Here is a 6155-nt window from a genome sequence, read left to right as displayed (position 1 = left end):
GTCAGAGGTCAGGGGTTCAAATCCCGGCTCCACCAATTGTCAGCTGTGTGACTTTGGGCAAGTCACTTAACTTCTCTGGGCCTCAGTTCCCTCATCTGTAAAATGGGGATTAAGACTGTGAGCCCCCCATGGGACAACCTGATCACCTTGTAACCTCCCCAGCACTTAGAACAGTGCTTTGCACATAGTAAGTGCTTAATAAATGCCATTATTAATATTATTATTATAGAGTGAATATGGGGGGGTGAATGAAAGAGGTGAGTTGAGGATAACACCAAATTTATGGGCTTGTGAGATGGGGAGCATGGTGGTGCTGTCTACAGGGATGGGAAAGTTGGGCAAGGACGGGGTTTGGGTGGGAACATGAGGAGTTCTGCTTTGCACATGTTTAGTTTGCCATGAGCTTAGAACAGTGCTTCAGCGCTTAGAACAGTGCTTCAGCACTTAGAACAGTGCTTTGCACATAGTAAGCGCTTAACAAATACTATTATTATTATTATTATTATTATTATTATTATTATTATCAGTGATGCCTTGAAGGCAGGAAGAAATACGAGACTGCAGAGAAGAGAGATCAGAGCTGGAAGTGTAGATTTGGGAATCATCTGCATAGAGATGGTAGTTGAAGCCAAGTATTTCATTCATTCATTCAATCACATTTATTGAGCACCTACTGTGCACAGAGCACTGTACTAAGTGCTTGGGAAGTACAAATCAGCAACAGATACAGTCCCTACCCAACAATGAGTATTTATCTACTAAATTGTAATAGAACATTACTGATAATGGTTTTCTGACCTGTGTTTCTAGTGTAAAGTGACTATATTTATTGGAAAATTATTGAAAATCTGACAGGGCATAATTCACAGTCATAGAACCACACCATAAAACCCACGCATGGGTCCCACGCAACCTTCCCAGAGGTACTTGAAATAAGAGCCAAAATATGTGGAAGAAAAAAAAAAATCCCTGAAGAACATTCACATTGCAACACAGAGCTGCAATCACCCCATAGTCCTTATGTACATATACTCTGCCATTTCCCCATCTATAATTTATTTTAAAATTGATCTCCCACACTAGATTGTAAGATCCTGCATGGCAGGGACTGTGTCTACCAACTCAATTTTATTATACTCTCCCAACCACTTAGTGCAGTGCTCTGCACAAAGTCAACACTCAATAAATGCCATTGATTGATTGATTGATTGATTGCCAAGCAGATTAGACTAGCCTTGCTGGACCATAAACCATAGTGCAAAATTAGAGTTTGTCTACTGGAACTCCTTCATAAGGGTAATAATAATAATAATGATGATGGTATTTATTTAGTGCTTACTATGTGCAAAGCACTGTTCTAAGCACTGGGGAGGTTACAAGGTGATCAGGTTGTCCCACGGGGGGCTCACAGTCTTAATCCCCATTTTTCAGATGAGTTAACTGAGGCACAGAGAAGTTAAGTGACTTGTCCAAAGTCACACAGCTGACAATTGGCAGAGTGGGGATTTGAACCCATGACTCCCAAGCCCAGGCTCTTTCCACTGAGCCACGCTGCTTCTGTAAGGGTAGATTACAGTCATAGATTACAGTCACCTTGCATGGGCTACCAGCTTTTAGTGGGGAAGTCTTCATTAATAATAATAATAATAATAATGATGGTATTAAGCGCTGACTATGTGTCAAGCACTGTTCTAAGCGCTGGAGTAGACACAAGGTAATCAGGTTGTCCCACGTGGGGCTCACGCTTTTAATTCCCATTTTACAGATGAGGTAACTGAGGCACAGAGAAGTTAAGTGACTTGCCCAAGGTCACAGCAGACATGTGGCAGAGGTAGGATTAGAACCCACTTCCTCTGACTCCCAAGCCCGTGCTCTTTCCACTAAGCCATGCTGCTCCTCCAATTTGTTTTTGTTAAGCACTCATTATGTGCTATGTTCTTGGGTAGATTCAACACAATCAGCAAAGACAAAATCCCTGTCGACACTGGGCCCACAGTCTTAAAATATTTTATTCCATTTGTTAAGCACTTATTGGGTGTCGAGCACTCTATTTAACACTGTGTTAGATAGAAAATAATCAGGACAAAGAAACAGCATGGCCTAGTGGAAAGGGCAAGAGCCTAGGAGCCAGGAAACCTGGGTTCTAATTCTGGCTCCACCTCTTGTCTCTCCTATGCCCTTGGGCATGTAATTTAACTTCTCTATGTCTCAGTTAACCTCATCTGTAAAATGGGGATTAAGCCCCTGAGCCCCATGTGGGATATGGACTGTGTCCAACCTGATTAGTTTGCATCTACCCCATAGTTTAGTAGAGTGCCTGGCATTTAGTAAGCACTAAACAAATACCATAAAACAAAAAGCAAACAAACAGAAAACCTATTGAGTGAAAAGAAGAGCTGATTGAGTGCTTTGAAGCTGATAAGGAAACCCGGATCCTATTCCCAGCTCTGCTACTTGCCGGCAATGGGACCCCAAGTCACTTAACTTCTCTGAGCTTCAGTTCCTCAGTTGGAAAGAAGGACTAATAATTCCTGCTTTTCCCTATGTCACAAGGTTATATTGTGAGGTTAAAATTTGATAGTTAGTGTTAAAGAATTCTCATAGAATTAAGATGTATTCTATAAATTCAGTGAATTGTATGTCTAGGACAGATGTGTGTGCTCTTAAGAATTATTCAGTCTATTAACACTTATTGACTAGAATACCGTAATAAGCATTTGAAAGAGTTTGAAGACATGTTCTCTGGCCTCAGTGACCTTACCGTTTAACAACTTTAAATAAATTCCAGATAGGGGGAGCAATAGACCTGAGTTCTCATCCCAACTCAGCCACTTGTCTTCCACGTAACCTTGGACAAGTCACTTTACTTCTCTGCACCTCAGTTACCTCATCTGTAAAATGGAAATGAAAACCTCCTCCCTCTGATTTCGACTGTGAACTGCATGTGGGACAAGGACTGTGTCCACCCTGATTATCATATATAGACCCCTGTGCTTAATACAGTGCCTGGTACATAGTAAGTGATTTAAAAAATACCATTTCAAAATAGAGGATATGAGATGAAAGTAAATGCTACATTGGGTGGTGCAAAAGAGCTGAAGTGACAGTTGGGGGACATTAAGTAGGGAGATTAGAAATTAATTGGGGAAGTCTCCTGGAGGAGATGTGATCTCAGAATAATAATGATGATGGCTTAGAGAAGCAGCGTCCATCCAGGGGCCTTAGATGGTGCTAGAATTAAAGTGAAGTATTTGGTGGAGGGGTAAAGGGAGTTTTGGTGTTTTAAAGTGCCTGTAAATCAATGTAGCACCCACAGTAATGTCAGGGATGAAGATGGGCTCTGTGCAGAGAATGGAGGTGGGGGATATTGTTGGAGATCTATATCTGTAGGCATCAAATTCCAATAAATCTAGGCAGGGTGCAGTCAGAGGTTTCTATCTTTTTCTTCTTTGCTGAATCACTCAAAAAAACCAACCTGTGTGATCCTCTTGGTTAAGAACGTATTAGTCAGTCTTTCCTTTGCTGCTGTTAAAGTTGTCAGAGTACTTAGTAATATTTTCCAAGGAGCGGGATAGGGCAGGCCTTTAGTGGAGATGGAGTCAGTGATCCTAGCTTTAGTGGGGAGGAAAAGGCTAGCTACGGAGTCAGGCTATCCAGGAAGAAAGGAAAAAGGGAGGGGGAGAGGGTGGGACGGGAAGAAAAGTAGGCAGCAAGACATACACATGGGAGCAACAGAAACAAATATTGCTCAAACACACACATACACACATACATACCCCAAAAGAAATCCCAGAGTATGTATCAGGCATGTCTAGGCTTGTGAAAAACCAAGCAAGACAGTGAGCCCCTCCCTCTATTTTTGTACAGAAGACTTGCTTCTGCTCTAAGTGGGCTATTCCTGGTGGTTCACCTCAACTTCTTATGTCATTTCTCCCCACAACACCAGGCTGCTCCCTGACTGTTGTGGCAAAATGGCCTTGGAAGTCAAAAATCACAAAAGAAACTAATGAATTTGGGCCAAACAGAAGACAAATGGCAGAGCCCAAATTAGAACCTAGATCCTCTGCCTTGCAGGTCTGTGCTCTTTCCACTACGCCATGTTCCTTATCTCCTAATTACTTACCAGCTCAGGAGCAGGAAAAGGGAACAAAAATAGACATCTTTCTGCCTGCTGTTTGTAGCTAGGTCTTACTGGGACTTGTATAAAAGCTCCAAAGGCAGTAGAGAACCACTATGAACTTTGGAGATTTACCATCTCACTACTGTTGCTACCTCTCAGGGTTGCACCTGGAGAGTTTCCAATACTCTACCAGTCTCTACTGTGGGAGGGAGAGTCAAGCAGAGGCATACCCATTCCATTCCCAGCTTGGACAGTAGCTAGCAAGTGGAAGGCAATCTTCTACAAGTCAAAACTCACCTGTGCTGGGCAGCATCGGCATGGGAGAGAGTCGAGGATGGAGATTCAGGTTTACTGCACGGAAGGAGATAATGGCAAACCACGTCCGGAGTTTTACCAAGAAAACTCTAAAGATACACTACCAGGATGATTGCAGATGGAGGTGGGGCGTTCTGGGAGAGATGTGTCCATGGCATCACTATGGGTTGGGTTAGAGAAGCAGCATGGCTCAGCAGAAAGAGCCCAGGCTTGGGAGTCAGAGATCATGGGTTCTAATCCCGGCTCCGCCACTTCTCAGCTGTGTGACTTTGGGCAAGCCACTTAACTTTTCTGGGCCTCAGTTACCTCATCTGTAAAATGGGGATTAAGACTGTGAGCCCCACGTGGGACAACCTGATCACCTTGTACCCCCCCCAGCGCTTAGAACAGTGCTTGGCACACAGTAAGCACTTAACAAATACTACCATTATTAATATTATTATTATTATTGGACATGATTCGACAGCATAAGACAACAACTGTTGCCAATCTTGGCCAAGATTCACATAAGGTGACATCCATCAGGAAATCCCCACCAAAGGTTGTCCTAGTTTATTGAACACCGGGACAATTCCATGGGGGAGAAAGACCTGTAGATCCTAGGGATCAACTATAAGAAATCCAGAAAGGGTTTGTTTACCTAAAGCTCACATTCAGCACCTCAAGGATGACCAACTGAGTATCAATCAATCGATCAGTGGTATTTATTGAGTATTTACTGTGTTCAGAGCACTGTACTAACCACTCGGAGAGTACAGTACAACAGAGTCGATAGACATGTTCCCTGCCCACAAGGAGCTCACACTCTAGAGGGCTTTAAATTTGATACAGTGCAATGAAATCTGAGACGACTGTGTCCTGGCATCATTTGCCTGGCATTTGTACAGGAAAGCCATTCTGGGGACTAGTTTCAGAGAACAGCCGTCTACAGAATACCCCACTCACCTCAAAGGGGACTCATCTGTGTAAAAAACTAGCCACCCAGTGTCAGTGTAAGACACTGAATCTAATGGATCCCACAGGGAAGGAGAGCACAGGCATGGAATAAAGAGAAAGATATCCTCAAACAAAGAAGGCAATCACAGAGGCAATTTTGCAAAATGCAACTGTGTATCCTGAGAGAGCAGCACTATAATTTTCCCAGTTCTAGCATGCTTCTTACAATAGAGGAATGCCAAACACTTGCACGTGTTGACAGTGTCCTGGATACAGCTGTCCTTAATGAAGGGCAGAGGGGTCTATCTTCACAGTTATTACATCGCATCATCGAATAAGGGAAAACTTTATATCAAAGATAAGTGTGGGTCTGGGATTACAGAAATAACACAATAAGACTTTGGATTTATAAAGCACTATTTTTCTTAAATGCTCAAACTGCTGCCCCATCCATTATCTCTAAAACTCAAAGTATTCCTGGGAGAAAGGGAGGCAGGGAGGGGTATTGTTACAGATGGAGAAAAGAGAAGCAGAGAGATGTTTAGAAACTTGTTTTACAGCCCAGATAAATCCAGTCTAGTGCTCTATTCTCTAGACCAGGAGTGGGCAAAATACAGCCTGGGGACTGGATCTAGTAATAATGACAGCAATAATTATAGCAATGATAGCAATAATAATTTTGGTGTTTGTTAAGCACTTACTATGTACTAAGCACTGGGGTAAACACAAGATAATCAGGTCAGACACAGTTCCTGTTCCACATGGGGTCCACAGTCTAAAGGAG

General features: G+C 42.8%; 1 non-coding gene across 1 annotated transcript; it reads left to right on the top strand.

Annotated features, from left to right (window-relative positions):
• The first annotated feature begins 4269 nt into the window (after positions 1-4269).
• LOC119948336 lies at positions 4270-4407 on the top strand. Its single transcript, XR_005456739.1, has one exon. It is a non-coding gene; the product is annotated as a small nucleolar RNA SNORA7 (small nucleolar RNA).
• The last annotated feature ends 1748 nt before the right edge of the window (positions 4408-6155 follow it).

The sequence above is a fragment of the Tachyglossus aculeatus genome, chromosome X4 (genome assembly GCF_015852505.1).
Source record: "Tachyglossus aculeatus isolate mTacAcu1 chromosome X4, mTacAcu1.pri, whole genome shotgun sequence".
Lineage (NCBI taxonomy): Eukaryota > Metazoa > Chordata > Mammalia > Monotremata > Tachyglossidae > Tachyglossus > Tachyglossus aculeatus.
Note: the sequence above shows the minus strand (reverse complement) of the source record. Positions and strands in the feature narration are given on the sequence as shown.